The sequence below is a fragment of the Lynx canadensis genome, chromosome B3 (assembly GCF_007474595.2).
Source record: "Lynx canadensis isolate LIC74 chromosome B3, mLynCan4.pri.v2, whole genome shotgun sequence".
Lineage (NCBI taxonomy): Eukaryota > Metazoa > Chordata > Mammalia > Carnivora > Felidae > Lynx > Lynx canadensis.
The window spans coordinates 111,497,446-111,515,621 of NC_044308.2; the positions used below are offsets into that span (position 1 = coordinate 111,497,446).

General features: G+C 35.5%; 1 protein-coding gene across 10 annotated transcripts in view; it reads left to right on the top strand.

Moving 5' to 3' along the window:
* Positions 1 to 18,176, top strand: part of FUT8 (fucosyltransferase 8) — a 342,855-nt gene that overhangs the window by 98,877 nt on the left and 225,802 nt on the right. For 2 of the 10 annotated variants that reach the window (XM_032593383.1, XM_032593384.1), the window contains exon 5: positions 2,308 to 2,340. The exons of the other annotated variants lie outside the window; for them this stretch is intronic. The gene's annotated coding sequence lies outside the window, so the exon portion shown is untranslated. The remainder of the gene's footprint in view (positions 1 to 2,307; positions 2,341 to 18,176) is intronic. 10 annotated transcript variants of the gene reach the window in all.

An 18,176-nucleotide genomic window follows, 5' to 3' on the forward strand; every position in this document is an offset into this window, starting at 1 on the left:
CACTCAGTGTAAAATAAATACCTAGTTTTTATCATATATTGTGTATGACACTTTATGTGTGTGTGTACATGTGTTTGTATTTGTTTATTGAGTATTTTCTTACCAGGATGAAAGTTCCATGAGTTTTTTTGTTTGTTTGTTTTTGTTTTTAATCAAAATATTTATTAGATGCTTAACTGTACATGGCCTGAGTTGTGAATGGGCTTTGTTAAAAGCTTGAGTGCCTGGCTAAACCCAGGAAAACTGCCTCCTTTTCATGTTCACAGAGCAGCTACTGCTGATAGTTGGGCCAGTCCTATGGCCTGCAAAGGAGGGGATAAATATACCAGAGCAGGATTCTGCTAAATTGGAATGGAGCCAGAGTTAAGGGCGCTAAGCCAACCCTTCCAGTCAACCCTTCAAGATACACCCTGAGCACCTAAAATAGCACCTGATACTTAGTAGGTGATCAATGAATATTTGATGGAGGATTTTTCTTTTTTCTTATTTATTTATTTATTTATTTATTTATTTATTTATTTATTTATTATTTGTTTTTGAGAGGAGGAGTGGCAAGGATCAGATTTGAGTGAGATATAAATAACTTTAAGTTATTCATTTTCTTTTTTTTTTTTTTTTAATTTTTTTTAATGTTTATTTTTTGAGAGAGAGATTGACATAGTGTGAGCATGGGAGGGGCAGAGAAAGAGAGGAAGACAAGAATCTGAAGCAGGCCCCAGGCTCTGAGCTGTCAGCACAGAGCCCGACATGCTCGAACCCACCAACCGTGAGATCATGACCTGAGCCGAAGTTGGACACTCAACCGACTGAGCCACCCAGGCGCCCCATTAAGTTATTCATTTTCATAAAGACTATGTTGGGAAAGCATATTTGCATAATGAAGGAATACATTTCAATGTTTAAAAAGTGAGAATTAAGGGGCACCTGGGTGGCTCAGTCGGTTGAGCGGCCGACTTCGGCTCAGGTCATGATCTCGCGGTCTGTGAGTTCGAGCCCCGCGTCGGGCTCTGTGCTGACAGCTCAGAGCCTGGAGCCTGTTTCAGATTCTGTGTCTCCCTCTCTCTGACCCTTCCCCGTTCATGCTCTCTCTCTGTCTTAAAAATAAATAAACGTTTAAAAAAAAAATTTTTAAAAATGAGAATTAACTCATTAGTTTTAAGCCTTGCTAGTTTTCATCATTGTAACCTGTTAAAAGAAAATAGAAATTGTGATAATTAAATTAAAAATTCAAGAGAAATTTTGATTGGTAGAGTGATAATATGTTTGTAATAAAAATTATGATTAAAATTTTAGAAAAATTGCATGCCATGAAATCTCCAAAAGTTAAAAAGTCAAAGTAGAGTGAGGTGTGATGCCTGCGGAAGTCCCTCCAGCCGAGGTATCGTGCTGTGGTGAAGAGAGCTGGATTTGTCAATCCTGGAGTTGAGGTTCTGCCTACCTGAGGCTGCTGCTGTGTGGAGACCCTGGGTGAAGCCACCATCAACATATCTGACTAGGAGGCAAAACCTTCAACTGAGGACTTGGGGGATAAGAAAGAAGGAAAATACATTAAACTAATATTGGATAGGATAGCATTGAGATTTGCTTCAAAGTGAAAATGACAACTCATCTCATGAAACTCAAAGAATCGTACTGTTAAAGACAGGGAGTTCCAATGAATTCACTCAGGTTTCTTTTTGAAGGTCAGAGAATTACTGATAATCACACTGCAAAAGAATTGGGAATGGAAGAAGATGATGTGATTGAAGTTTATCAGGAACATATTAGTGAAGTTACCTTAAATAAAGTTCCGTAGGGTTTAATTGTCCTGCTAAATAAATCTTACTACTTTGTCATGTAAAGTTATAATGATTGATTTAAGGGATTACGAATGAGTCATCAATGCTTTTCTCTTGCAGTTAGTGATTTCAAACCTTTTTTGTGTTGGTAGCAATGAAAAATTACTTAAGTCCTTGCTGGACGTGAAGAAACTCAAAGTTGCCTTTGGTTGTATCTTCATGGAATGTGAGCGGTAGATTAAATTGTCCTTTTACTAATATAAACACAAAAAGAACTAGTCTAGATTTTTTCTAGGCTTGTATGTCATTTACAGTTTTTTTTCCCCCTGAAGATGTACTCCTCATTTCAATACATGTTAAAATTGATGAGTATACTTAAATATGTTTTAGTGGGCCTCCTCATCAGTCTTACTAGCCATATTTTAGTGCTCTCCAGCCACATATGACTAGTGATTGTTATATTGGACAGTGTAGATATAGAACATTTCCTTCTTGCAGATATACCTGATATAGACATTTTTTCTTACAGATTTTAATGATCCAGGTAATTATGATTTTTCAGGTAAGATTCTCAGTATTTTTTGTAAGACATTTGTACTATGAACTATATTTTGATTATTATGTTATATCATGGATACTCCACTAATTTTTGTTATTCTGTTTTAAAATGTCATTTTTATCTAATTTTGAGACTAGCTTCCATTTTGTAATATAATTTAATGGGAAATTTTGAGATAGTAACTAGAAATTGTCCTTACAGGTAACACAGAACATTAATCTTGTTAAGTGAGGTAATGAATAGAACTGTGTGAAAATTCATTTTAAGGCTTTTACTATCAGTATTTTAGGAATGTGGAGCTTTTAAAACAGCTCTTCTAGCTCCTAATGTGTTTTCATTAAACATGATAATAATGTATTTGTCAGTATAGTACTGGGCTTATAAAAGTTGCTGATTAGATGTTAGTTCTTTTAATACATAGATTTGATGCATGGTTCCCAAACTGGATGATTGTAAGAATTCCCTCAGGAGTGTTTTTTAAAAATACAGATATCCAAGGCATATATATTATATAACATATGTATTAATGCATACAAAGGATTTTGTGCAATTATTCCTTAGCATTAACTCCTTGGGATAGAATTGTTGGCTCAAAAGATTTGAATTATTGTTTAGATTTTTGATTTATAGTAACAAATTCCCTTCAGAAAAGTTGCACCAATTTACAAACTTTTCCTCATATTTTCTCTATACTGGGTATTATTCAACTTTTAATATTTCTCAGTTGATTAAAAAATCTCTTGTTTTAGTTTGTAATTGATTGTGAGTGCAAGTCAGCATTTTTCATAATATTTTTAATGTATTTTGAGAGAGAGTGGGGGGGGGATGGCGAGGAGAGTGCGAGATGGGGAGAGGCAGAGAGAGAGAGAGAGAGAGAGAGAGAGAGAGAGAGAGAATCCCAGGTTGTCAGTGCAGACCCTGACAAGGGGGGCTTGACCCCAGGAATCCTGATCACAACCTGAACCGAAATCAAGAGTTAGATGCTTAACCAACTGAGCCACCCAGGTGCCCCTGCCTGTTTTTGCTATCTGTTCTTGCATACACCTAAGCTTCTTAGTTTGATCAGCAGTAAGCTGAATGATAGGGATAGAAGGCAAGACTAAGAAGAGGAATTGGTGTTCAGAAGAGTGGGGTGATTTTGGTTATTGTGCCTGGTACAGATAGGTGCAAAAATGTTAAATCTATCACAGATCTACAAGATTCTTGTACATATTTCCATCCATTGTCTCGTAAATGGTATCTTTTTGGAATGTTCCTTTTCAGTTTGAGAGTGGAGGAATTGGCTTTAAAATTTTCTTACATAAAAAAAACAAATATTTTGCTACTGGTATTTAAAAACCATTGATTATATTTGTTTCTGGTTGTTATTGGAATCAGTTTGAAATAATGCCATTAATGATGCCATCTAACACAACTATTTCTTTTGATTTCTTGCCTATGTGTAAATATGCTAGGACAGAAATTCTTAATTTTGGGGACTTTTTATCTTTGTGTCAGTAGTGCCTCATAGTATCTGACCCTGTAAAAGAAAACTCATTTCCTGTAATTACAACACTTCTGACACCAGATGTGTGGGTTTTCCACACCAAGCAACTCTTTAATTCTCTGAGCATACCAATGAGTAGTTAGCACAGGCCCCAGAGGTTAGAGGCTCAGTCCCACACAACTACCCTTCACTTTGGATGCTAGTTGCAAGCAGTGGGTAGCTCACACTTCTGTCTGACTTGACTACAAATTGGGAGGGGTCCCATGACTTCCTCCTCAGGTTTTTTAATTGGCTATTATGACTCACAGAACTCAGAAACACTTATGTTTACCATCTTATTACAAAAGATATAATTAAAGATAACGATGAACAGCAAGATGAAAAGATACATAGGATGAAGCCCAGAAGGATCCTTGAGTGCACAGCTACTGGCACATGGATGTGTTTATCAACTTGGATGCTCAACCCTGTATTTGGTAGAGGGTTTTATTGCACAGGCATGATTGGTTATTAAGTCAGTGTCCAACTGGACACTGGAAGATAAAGGGTGGGGGTGGAAGTTCCAAGTTTATAATCAGGGTTTGGTTTTCTGATGACCAGACCCTATACTGAAGCTATCCTGGAGCTCACCAAGAGTAGCCTCATTAGAACCAAAGATGCTCCTGTCAGGAAATTTCAAGGGATTTAGGAACTCTGTGTAAGTGGTGTGTGTCCCTGTGGGCCGTAGACAATTGTGTTCAGTCTGAATGGGGTCTTGTAGAGGGGTTATAGGTGCTGGCACTGTCAAGAGCCCTTCTGAATACTGGGGGGCTCTGGTTTCCATGTGCAGAATAAACTGTTGACAGTTTATTATCAGGCTGAGGCTTCAAGGTTGCAGGAGGATTGTGTGTTTTCTGAGTGATTGGGACAGCACCCCACTAGAAGTCCTCACCTACATATTCCATACTCCTTCCCACCAAGTCCCTTCTGTAAACTGTTGGAGAGCCTCTTTCTACTTCACTGACCCTTGAATGTCCTCTACTGAAAAAGCTTAGGATGGTGCTCGTGTTAAAGGAGGAATACTTAAAGGGATTTTGTTGTTTATCACAAAACATACCTTGAAATACTCATTCAGAACTGAGGGGCAATAAACTGATAACTGACACATATGGGTAATATGGATATCCATTTGGATGGATATGGATAATACCCAAATTTGTTTACACAGTCACCTGTTGATGGACAGTCTGAGTTCTTTCTAGTTATTGGCTCTTAGAAGTAAAGCTGCCATGAACATTAATATATAGGTTTTTGTATGGACATATATTTTATTTTTAAAAATTTTATGTTTTTATTTATGTTAGAGAGAGAGAGAGAGAGAGAGAGAGAGAGAGAGCACGAGTGGGGGAGGGGCAGAGAGAGAGGGAGACACAGAATCAGAAGCAGGCTACAGGCTCTGACCTTCAGCACAGAGCCCAACACAGGGCTCGAACTTGTGAACCACGAGATCATGACCTGGGTTGAAGTTGGATGCTCAACCAACTGAGCCACCCAGATGCCCCTGGACATATATTTTAATTTCTCTTAGGTAAATATCTAAATGTGGAATGACTGGATCATATAGTAGGTATTTGTGTAACTTTTTAGGAAGTTGCCAAATAGTTTTTCAAAGTGCCTATACCATTTTTTGTTCTTGCTGGCAGTGTGTGATAGTTTCTCTATATCTTATCAACAGTTGGTATGGTTATTCCTTTTAATTTTAGCCATTCTAGTAGGTGTAAAATGTTATCTACTTGTGTTTTAATTTCCATTTCTCTAATGACTAGTGATATTGAGCATCATTTCTTGTGTTTATTTACCACTTGTATATTTTCTTTGGTAAAATGTGTGCTCAAATCTTTTACCCATTATTTTAATTGGGTTGTTTTCTGATTATTGAGTTTTGAATGTTTCCTATATATTTTGATTCTATGTATTGCAGACGTCTTCTCCTGGATGGTGGCTTATCTTTTCATTCTTTTAACAGTCTCTTTTGAGGAATAAAAACTTCTAATTTTGATGAAAGTTCAGGCTATCCATTTATTCTTATCTGGATCATGTTCTTGTTTTTGTATCTAAGATATATTTGCCTAATGCAAGGTTATAAAAACTTTCTCCTAAGATATCTTCTGGAAGTTTTATGGTTTTAGGTTTTATGATTAGTGGTATGATGCATTTTGAGTTAATGTTTTTTATGTGAAGTGAAAATTGAATAAGGGTTTTTTGTTTTTTTTTTTTTGCATTGTGATATCCACTTGTTCTAGGACCATTTGTTGATAGGTCATCCTTTACACTTTTGCCTAAAATCAGCTGATCATATATGTCTGGGTTTATTTCTGATTACCTAATTCATTACTGATCTCTTGCCTGTCTCAATGCTACTACTATTTTGATTCCTGTGGCTTTATAAGAAGTCATGAAACCAAGTTGTGCTACTCACCTAACTTTTTTCTTCTTTTTCAGTGTTATTTTGGCTATTGTGCTGGTTATTGATTTATTGCATCTTAGCTCCAGATTTTCCCTTTTTGCCTGTTCTGTGAAAATGGATCTGGCTTTTTTAGTATTTTTCTTTTGCCAGCTGGCATAGTGTTGGGCTTTGTCAATAGAGAGTGCTGCAGAGACATTGCAGGAGGAAAAAGTTTTGCTTCTTGGTTTCTGTGTGCTTGCTTGGCAAGCTCCAGCAGCATACTCAACTTCTCTAGAATCAGCCCACATGGCTTCCTTAGTGTACAGTTCTTGCCGTATGTGTGACTTTACCAGCACTAAGCTTCTTTAGTGCTCAGAGGGCCGCAGTAACCCAGCAGCCAATGACCCAAGGCTAGCTTCTCTTTGTACCTCTCGTGTGGGTTTGTAGCAGAATGCCTTCACGGGACGCTGCCAGATAAATGGTTTTTCCTAGCCCCCTTATGAATGGATTTCTGCCAAGTTTCACAAGGCAAATTTCCAGCAAGTTCTGCTGGCATGGCACCAGAATGACTTATCTGTCATTCAGTGAGACAAGGCTTTGCTTTCTCCAACAGGGTCTGATCTCTGCCCTGTAGAACGGCACTCTTGTCTCAGCCCTAGGAGGTGTTACCTGCTCTTTTATTCTCTTTACTTCTCACTAGTTAATTGTTGTTACACCGAGCCCTGTTATAGTTAATATTCTTTATACTTAACTTTCCCTTTTCAAATTTCCTTGTGACTTCTCTTTTCTGATTGGATCCAGAGTGATGCAACTGTTCTAGGTTTTTTTACATTTCCATCTGAATTTTAGAAGCAGTTACTAAATGTCTGGAAAAAAAAGCCTACTGGGATATTCACTGAATCTATGCATAAATCTGTTGGGAATTGCATTGGAATCTATAGATAAATTTGGGGAGAATTTACCTCTTAACAGTAGTGAGTCTTTTGACCCATGGATAATGTATCACTGTTTATTCAGATTTATTCAGATTTTCAGTTCCTTTCAGTAGTGTTTTACGGTTTTATTATACAGATTTTTCCCAGATTTTGTCAGGTTTACCCCTAAGTGTATTATATTTTTTATGTTCTTATAAATGGTATTGTTTTTGTTAAAAATCCCACTTTTGGGTTGTTCGTTGCAAACATATGAAAATGCAGTTGGTGCTTATATCCTGCAGCCTTGTTAAATTCATTTTCTGGTTCTAGTTTTTGTTTTGTTTTGTTTTGTTCTGTTTTTTTTGGCAGATTCCATTGAATTTTCTACATAGATAGTCATGTCTTCTGTGAATGAAGAGAGTTTTACTTCTTTAATTCCACTCTGGGTGCCTTTTATTTCTTTTTCTTTGCCTGACTTCATTGGCTAGATGCTCTGGTATAATGGTAAATAGAAATGGTGAGAATGGATATTCTAGTCTTCTTATTTTAGGGGGAAAGCATCTATTCTTACACAAGTATGATGTTAATTATAGATTTTTCATAGATACCCTTTATTGGATTTATTAAATTTGTTTCTATTTCTAGTTTGCAGAGACTTCAAATCAGAAATGGATATTGGATTTTGTTAAAATACTTTTTTATGTGTGTCTGTTGAGATGAAAGTTACTATTTTTTTATGTTTTAGCCCTAGATAATGCAAGTGTCTGTTATTGTGCACAATTTTGTTATTTTTTCCCCCCAAAATGACCCTATTCCCATAAAAAAGTCAATTAATTTGCATGTAGAATACCTGGGTTTAAAAAATACTTTATGTGCAATATTATTTCTAATTGGTTAAAACATACACTACGCTAATAACAGTGGAGTCTAATTATTGAACTGTGATATGAAAAAAATAGAGAAAAATCTGAGAAGTGTCCAGAAAATATCTACTGAAGAATTGTGATTGAGTACAATTGTTTTAATTCTGAAGTTATGTTCAGCATTACTAATGGGAGACAGTTAGCTATAGGATACTTGAGGATCATTAGTGCTTAGGAAGAAGTAAAAACAATAAATGAATAACATGAAGAAAATTTTAAAGCATAGAGGCTTGCTTAGTTAAAGATTGAAAAAAGCAGTAAGTAGACCTAACAGAACACAAGGGGCTCAGAAGAATGCAGTTGTTTCTTATAGCAAGTACTTGGAGTTAAAGCAATGTAGCTGGTGGTTTTGGTGAAGTGGAAAGAATTGCCCTGGGATAATTGGATTTAATTCCTGTACTTACCACTTGCTAACTGGGTAAGTTTCTTACACTAAGTTTCTGATTTCTCATCTGTAGAAAGAACATAAGAATATCCCAAGGGTTGTAATGAAGAATAAATAGAATCAGTTACATGAAAGTGCATAGTAGTGTAGTTAAGTGCTTAATAAATGTTTGTCTTTATTATATTTTTTAATGACCAGTGGAAGCTTTTCTATTCTGTTGCCTATTTCCCTGGTGATTATATTTAGTCACAGAAATAGTGCCCACAGTTACCTTGAAACCCATCAAGAAAATAAAAAATGAAGCCAATTCCTGCTGCTTTGACCTTCTGTATTTTCATAGTTTCAAAGAAAACGAAACAGAGCACTGTCAACATAAGACTGTATTAGAAAATGCTCTGAAAGAAAGTTCTAACTTGAGGAAGGATGGCAGAATTTTTTATAGGGCATTAGCAGGAGGGGTTAGGCATAGTTTGGGGGAATAGTTGGTCAAGGATGGTTCTCAGAGAATTGATCTTGTAGAGTAGCAGCCATTGGACAGTTTGGATTTTATCAAGAATTTTAGGGAGAACCAGCTGTGGGGGTCAAGGACGTGAGTGGACCAATGGCAAATTCTCAGGTTTTTAGTGTCTGCACAGTAGATTTTTCTATCATTGGCTCTTGCTGTCTTCTCCCCCTCTACCCCTGCCACCCTAGTATAAGGGCCCTTCCATTATCCTGGTCATGATTTTAGACAGCTTCTAGCTCTTGATCTTAGAGGTAATATCTTTATGAAACTATAAAATACAAGGAATTAAGTATTTCATAGAGCTGGAAAGTTCTTTCAGTCTTTTCTTCCTGCCCTCTTTGCATTGTGTTTTGGATTCCGTTATGTAGCTGCTCTGCAGTAGAGGAAATGGTAACATATGATAATGAAAAACTTCAAAGTAGTTTGAAGGCTGGAAGGGAGATTTGAAATGCTGGGAGATTTGAATAGGATTTTGCAGCAGCTATTTAAGTTGATGACACATCTTCAACTTAAATTGCAATTCATTTTTTTTAAAAGTTTGCCTTATATTTCTGTGATGATTCTAGTAGAAGTCAAATGAAATTATTTTTGATAGCTGGTTTGTGAACGTTGGTATTTACAGCCAACCTTCCAAAGCCTACCTTGGCTTTCAGGGAGCTCAGCTTGTGACTAAATGGATCATCTCTTCTCTTGTATCTATTTAATACATTACTGGTTTCTAGCAGCTGATACTTAACATTGTTCATTCTTGAGTGTGGTGCTTCATGTGATTTCTTTTCCTTTATGAGGTACTTTTTGACTACAGGTGGATCCATTCTCCTGTATATATAATCTGTGCTTTGAAATTAAATTATCCTTGTCCTTTTTGAATACATAAATCCTTTTATTATCTGATAGTTTGCTCTTGCTTTGTGGCTTCCTGTGTCCCTTTTGTAATGCTTAGCTTTTAATTTAAATGCAAGATTGCCTTAGTTAGCATCCAAGGAAGATTTTGGCCTATTCAGACATTGAGAAAATATGAATATTTGACCACTATATTTAGGATTATTGGGGCTTTTCATTCTAATTTTTAGAATATAGAAAGTGAGGCAAGTTTCTTATTTTTTCCTAATCAAGCTCACCATAGACCTTGTACTTTTTAAACTGGCTTGAATGAAAAAAATACATATATGAAGAATGGCATATCTGCTATTTCTACATGGATGTACTTACCATAACTGTGGAAAATATATTTGATTTACTGTGAAGCTCTCAGGGTAAATGTTTAAGATATAATCAATATTTTAGTATTTTCACATATAGTTAAACACTTTACGTAAATTATGATGTTATTTATGGTTTTATTTGTTCTGCAAAATATCACAAAAAGTTCCATAATGTGGCTTTCTTTTTTTGGTATTCAGAGGAAGTTAGATAAGATTTATCTACAACTAAATAGTACGTCACTGGTGAGAATCTTTTCTACCTATTATTCTACTTTTTAAATCTCATTCTCTTCCACTCATAACATTTGGTGATATGATACAGATGCCACTGTCATAGCTTTCTTTAATTTTCTGGAAAGTATCTTTTATAGTCTCCATATCTTTAAATCTTGGGAACTCTGAAAAGCTTCTTTATCCTTTATTTCTTCTCAAGAAAATACCTTCATTTACTCTTGATGTTTTTGTAGAAATTCCTGCTACCCACAGATAGAAATAAAAACATGCAATGTAAAATCTCAGTCATTTAGAGCATTTTAAAAATTAACAAAGCAATTATTTAAAAAGTTCCATAGATATGTGATCTTTTTCAGTTTTATTCTGCTTTATTGAAGTATAATTGACATATATTGTAAAATATTTAATATATGCATAATGGTGACTTCATATAGTCTCTCTTAGTACTTATATAATGCAGTATTATCAACCATAGCAATCATGCTTTACATTAGATCCTCAGACTTTATTCATCTCATAGCTGGAAGTCTATACTCCTTTACCACCCTCTCCCTGTTTCCCTCATCACCCAGTCCCTGGCAACCACTTTTCTACCCTCTGTTACTATGAGTTTGATTTTTTTTTTTTTTTAATTTCACATATAAGTGATACCATGTAGTATTTTCTCTCTCTGTGACTTATTTTACTTAATATAATACTCTCAAGACTTATGCATTATGTTGGAAATGGGAGGATTTCTTTTTTTCCTCATGAATGAATAATGCATTACACACACACACACACACACACACACACACACACACTCACATACACTCACATACCACATCTTTATTCATTCATCTGTTGATGGACACTTGGGTTGTTTCCATATCTTGGCTATTGAGAATGATATTGCAGTGAACATGGGAATGCAGGTATCTCTTTGAAATCCTGTTTTCATTTCCTTTGGATGTATACCCAGAAGAGGGATGTCTGGATCATTTGGGTAATTCTATTTTTAATTTTTGAGGAAAACTCCATACATTCTCCATGGTATGCTGCATCAGTTTACAGTGCCACCAACACTTGTTAAAGCACTTTTCTTTTTGATGAGAGCCATTGTAACATGTGTGAGGTGATATCTCATTGTAGTTTTGATTTGTATTTGGTGATGACTAGTGATGCTGAGCACCTTTTCACATACCTAATAGCCATTTGTAGGTCTTCTATGGAAAAAAATGTCAGTTTTTTAATCAGGTATTTTTGTTTTGTTTTGTTTTGTTATTCAGTAGTATGAGTTCTTTGTATATTTTGGTTATTAACCCGTTATCAGGTATATGGTTTGAAAATATTTTCTTCCATTCCATAGGTTTCCTCTTTATTTAATTGGTGATTTCCCTTGCTTTGCAGAAACTTTTTGATAAAGTCCCATTTGTTTGTTTTTGCTTTTGTCACTTTTACTTTTGGTGTTTTGAAGTTGAAAACATCATTGTCAAGACTGATGTCAAGGAACTTGCCCCCTATGTTACCTTCTAAGAGTTTTATCATTTCAGGTCTTTAATCCATTTGGAGTTGTTTTTTGTCTGCAGTGTAAGATAGGGGCTCAGTTTCATTCTTTTGGCTGTTACTGTCCAGGTTTTTCCAGCACCATTTATTGAAGAGACTATCCTTTTCCCATTGTATATTCTTGACTTGTCAAATATTAATTGACCATATATGCATGAGTTTATTTCAGAGCTCTCTATTTTGTCCCATTGGTTTGTGTGTGTTTTTTTTAAGTTTATTTATTTTGAGAGAGAGATAGTGAGGGAGGGGCAGAGAGAGAGAGAAAGAGAGAGAGAGAGAGAGAGAGAGAATCCCAAGCAGGCTCTGTGCTATGAGCAGAGACTCTGACACTGGGCTCTGTCTTGCAAACCATGAGATCATTACCTGAGCTGAAATCAAGAGTTAGATGCTTAACAGACTGGACCACCCAGGTGCCCCATCTTTTTTTTATGTCAGTATTATACTGTGTTGATTACTATAGCTTTGTAATATAATTTGAAATTGGGAAGTATGAGGCCTCTAGATTTGTTCTTAAGATTGCTGTGGCTCTTTGGGGTCTTTTGTGGTTCAATACAAAATTTATGATTTGTTAGTTCTGAGAAAAATGCCATTGGAATTTTGATAGGGATTGCATTGAATTTGTAGATTGCTTTAGACTATTTGGCCATTTTAGCGATATTAATTCTTCCAGTCTGTAAGCACAGGTTTTTTTTGTACTTTGCATTTATTTGTGTCTTCTTCAGTTTCTTTCATTAGTGTCTTATAGTTTTCATGTACAAGTCTTTCACGTCCTTTGCTAATTTATTGCTAGTATTTTCTTTTTTTTTTTTTTGATGCAGTTGTGAATGGGATTTTCTTAATTTCTGTTTCTAACTTGTTCTTAGTGATATTTGTATATTGTATTTTGCATATTGTATATTGCATCTTTACTGAATTTGTTGATTGGTTCTAACAGGTTTTTTTTCTGTGTGTGTGTGTGGAGTGTTAGTATTTTTTTATATATAATATCATATTACTGCAAATGGTGAGTTCTATGAACTCCTTTCCAATTTGGATGTCTTACTTCTTTTTCTTGCCTAATGGCTCTGGCTAGGACTTCCAGTACTGTGTTGAATGAAAGCAATGAGAGTGGACATCTTTGTCTCGTTCCTGATCTTAGAGGAAAAACTTGCAGCTTTTCACCATTGAGTATGGTGTTAACTGTGGGCTTGTCATATGTGGCCTTTATTTTCTTGAGGTATGTTTCCACTATATTCAGTTTGTTGAGAGTTTTTATTATGAAAGAATGTTGACTTTTTTAAAATATATTTTTCATCTATTGAGATGATAATATGAATTTTATCCTTCATTTTGTGTGTGCTATAGTACATTTATTGATTTGCCTATATTGAACCATTGTTGCATCACAGGAATAAAACCAACTTGATCATAGTGAATGATCTTTTGAATGTGTTGTTGAATTCTGTTTGCTAATATTTTGTTGGGGATTTTTGCATTCATGTTCATCAGGGGTATTGGCCTGTAGTTTTCTTTTTTGTAGTGTCCTTGTTTGGTTTTGATATCAGGGTAATGCTGGCCTTGTAAAATGAATTTCTTCCATTCTCTCCAATTTTTGGGAAGATTTTTGAGAAAGTTTGGTATTAATTCTTCTTTAAATGTTTGGTAGAATTTACCAGTAAAGCCTTCTGGTCCTGAATTTTTTGTAGGGAGGTTTTTGATTACTTATTAAATCTTGTTAGTAAATGTTCTGTTCAGATTTTCTATTTTTTCTTGATTCAGCCTTGGCAGGTTGGTGTATTTCTAGGAATTTATCCATTTTTTAGGTTGTCCAATTTGTTGGTGTGTAATTGTTTGTAGTAGTCTCTTATGATCTTTTGTATATGTGTGCTGTATACACATATACATTCATTTATGATTTTATTTGAGTTCTTTCTCAGTTTTCTTGGTTGGTCTAGCTAAATGTCTATCTTTTCAAAAAACCAGCTTTTAGTTTCATTGATTATTTTTTTAAAATTTTTATTTCATTTATTTCTACTTCATTCCTTTCTTCCTTTTTTTTTTTTCTTCTTCCTTTGACTAACTTTGGGCTTAGTTTCGTTTTATGTTTCTAGTTCCCTGATGTGTAAAGTTAGGTTGTTTATTTGAGTTTTTTATTATTCCTTAATGTTGGTATTTATTATTTTGAACATCCCTCTTAGAAATGCTTTTGCTGCATCCCTTAAGCTTTTGTATTGTGTATTTCCATATAAATTTGTCTAAAGATAATGTTTTTATTTTTTCTTCGATCCATTTGTAGTTCAATAGCATGTTGTTTAATCTTCACATATTTGTCAATGTTCCAAGTTTCTTCTTGTAATTGATTACTAGTTTGATACTATAGAAAAGATGCTTAATAAGATTTCATTTTTAAAAATTTATTAAGACTTGTTTTGTGGCCTAACATGTTGTATCCTGGAGAATGTCCATGTGTACTTAAGTATTCTCTTACTGTTACAATGTCTTATAAATTTCTTTTGTGTCCATATGATCTAATGTGTAGTTTAAGTCTTAAGTCCAGTGTTTTCATATTGATATTCTTTCTAGATGATCTATCCATTTTTGAAACTGAGGTATTAAGGTTTCTACTATTATTGTGTTGTTGTCTATTTCTCCCTTCAGGTCTGTTATTATTTGCTTTATATATTTAGGTGCTTCCATGTTGGATAGATAAATATTTTAAAATCCTACAACCACTTGTTGGATTGACCCCTTTAGTCTTATATAATTACCTTCTTTGTCTCAAATGCACTCTTTTGCTGGGAACGCTATTTTGTGTGATGTAAGTGTAAATATTCTTGCTTTCTTTTAGTTTTCTTTTGCCTGGAATATCTTTTTCCATCCCTTTCCTTTCAATCTGTATATATCCTTAAGACATATAAGAGAACCTTAGTCCCTTACATTTAAAGTAATTATAGATGGATATGGACTTAACTGTCATTTTGTTAATAGTTTCTTGCTGTTTTGTAATTCCTTTGTTCCTTTTTTAAATCTGTGTGATTTGATACTTGTCTATAGTGGTGTGCTTAGATTTCTTTTTGTTTACCTTTTGTATATATGTTACAGGTTTTTGCTTTCTGGTTACCATGAGGCTTATGTAAAACATTTTATATTTGTGATAGTCTGTTTTAATTTGATATCAACTTATGTCAAATGCATACTAAAGCTCTCTTTACTATACCTCAGTGCATTTTGTTTTTGATATTATAATTGACATCTTTTTACGTTATGTATCCATTAACAAATTATATTATTTTTGTCTTTTAGGCTTCATACTAGATTTACAAGTGATTTACCTACCTTTGTTACAAATTATGTTAATCTGATTTTAACTATGAACAGTATTTACCTTTACCAGGGAGATTTATTCTTTGTTTTCTTGTTACTAATTTGTTTCATCCTTTTGTTTGCAGCTTGAAGAAGTTATCTTAACATTTATTACAAAGCTGGTCTAGTATTGATGAACTCCTTAAACTTTTACTTTCCTAGAAAACTTTTTATCTCTCCTTCAACTCTATAGGACAACTTTGCTGGGTAGAATATTTTAGGTTGGTAGTTTTTTCTTTAGCACCTTCATTGAACTTATTACCTGCAAAAGTTTTTCAGATTTTGCTGAAAAATCTGCTGGTAATCATATGGAGACTCCCTTTTACATAACATAAATTTTTCTTTTGCTGCCTTTAAGATTCTGTCCTTGTCTTCAACTTTTGACAATTTAATTATAGTGTATCTTGGTTTGGATTTACCTTGTTTGAGATTCTGTGGGCTTCCTATATCTGGAGTTCTGTTCCTTTTCCTGTGTTAGGAAAGTTTTCAGCCATTATTTATTTGAATAGGCTTTCAGCCCCTTTCTCTTTTTCTTTGCTTTCTGGGACCCCCTAATAAATATATTGATGTACTGGATGGTGTCCCACAATTTCCTTAAGCTTCACTCACTCTTTTTCATTCTTTTTTCTCTTTATGTCCCTGTTTGGATGACTTTCACTGCCCTGTCTTCAAATTTGCTGATTCTTTCTTCCATTTGATCTAATATGTTGTAAAATCCCTTCTGTTGAATTTTTCAGCTCACTTATTTAATTCGTCAGCTCTGTGATTTCTGTCTGGTACTTCCCTATATTTTTTATCTCTGTTGAAATTTTCATTTAGTGAGCATCTTTGTAATCATTATTTTGTGCTCTTTATCAGGTAAATCACTTCTTTCCCTTTTATTAAGAGCTGTTTCAGAGGTTTCATTTTTTTGTTTGTAATATATTTCTCTGTTTCTTCATTTTTCTTAATTCTCTGTGTTGGCTTCTGTGCATTAGATAAAACAGTCACATGTCCCAGTCTTGATGGAATGGTCTCATGTAGATGCTGAATCTTATCATTCAGCCTGGCCCTAGCTCTTGGTTGTTTCTCAGACCTTTGTGGTTGTCCAAGCTGCCTTCTTCATGACTTCCAGTAGTTGAGAGTATTTCAAGATCTTTCAGTGTCCCCAAGTGGAGGATCAGTCACCACCTATATGCTGGCTGAATGAAAGCTGGACCCTCAGGTAGCAGCTTAAAAAATTTTTTTTTTAATGTTTATTTTTGAGAGAGACAGAGACAGAGTGTGAGTGGGGGAGGGGCAGAGAGAAAGGGAGACAGAATTTGGAGCATCCTCCAGGCTCTGAGCAGGCTGTCAGCACAGAGCCTGATGCTGGGCTTGAAGTCACAAACTGTGAAATCACGACCTGAGCCAAAGTCGGATGCTTAACCAACTTAGCCACCCAGCTGCTCCTCAGGTATCAGGTAGTAGCTTTTAAGTATGCAAGTAGATGTGTCTTTCAGGGCAAGACTGGGATCTGGGTGTTTCCCTCTCTTCCCTTTGTTCTGAGCCCTGGGGGTTAGCCAATTAAGAAACTTAAGAACTATTTGTTTGCTTTTGTCTTATGGGACCTGTGAATGCCATCCTTGCTTGCTCCCAGAACCAAGCAATCAAGTAGTGTATCCCCTGGGTAGAAGCCACTGTACTCAGAGTGCCAGATGTGTGTACAAGCTCCTTCCAGGAAGCTGTTTGTGATTTATAGTGATCTACTAGGGGAATGCACATTTGGTGTCTGCTGGCTTCCCAGTTTTCATGCAGGACTGACATCCGTCTGTAGATGTATGCTAAATTAGAAGCCTCATCCTCTGGCAGCAGCTTTTAAATTATGTAAATAGGCTTCTTTCTGGGAATGACTGGGGAGATGGGTGTTTCTGTCTCCTTCCTGTGTGTTGAGCCCTGGGGAGATAGCTACTTAAGAACTATTTATTTGTTTGCTACAATCCTGTTGAGGATTATTGAGTCTGCTAATGCAAGACTCACTGGCCACCAGAGTTGGGCTATCACAGGGTGTGTCTTTTGGGCAGAAGTTGCAAAGCCCAGGCACCAAATGTGTACGCAAATTCCTTTCAGGAAGATACCAGTGACTGGTTGGTGGGCAGAGAGAGAACACAAAGATGGTGCCCACTGGCTTTCTTGGTCTCTAGAGAGAATTACAGCTGATCCCTAGATGTGTGTTAAATGAGAAGCCTTACCCTAAGGCTGCACCTTTTAAGGTAGCCAAATAGGCCTGTTTTAGGAAAGGCTGGTAGATGGGCATTTTTGTCTGTTGCCTCTGTTCTGAGTCTTAGACGCATAGCCACAGTGAGTCCCTGAAGCCCACCAAGAACTGTTTCTTTATTTGCTGTAGTTTTCTGGGTCTTGGGGACACAAGCCCCAATGGCTTTCAGAGCTAGATGTTTTGGGGGCTCATCCCTGAGTTAGAAGTCTTAAAAGTTGGGGCACTAGATGTGGGTTGAAACCCTTTACTCCTCAGGGAGAAGCTGGTAGTTGTGAATTCCTTCTCAGTTGTATGTCAGTCTGCTGGGAGTGGGGTTTATGGAGAGAGTGTTTCTCAGCTTCTCCTACCCATTCAATGTATGTTTTTTCTTATTTGTCCTTTGGATTTCTTTCAGCAGGACTTGTTTCATGTTTAGCTGTAGATTTAATATGTCTGTGAGAGGATGTGAGTTTGAGATTTTGTTGCCATCTTTGACTAGAATCAGATTTGTGATTTTCAAATGTTATCCCTTTGAACGAATAACAATATAGTGAATTAACTGGGATGCCAGTGATATCTAAAATATAACACATAAGTGAGTCTTAAGAGGTATATAACTTCATTTTCTGCATGATGTAACTTTTTTAGTAAATATACCAT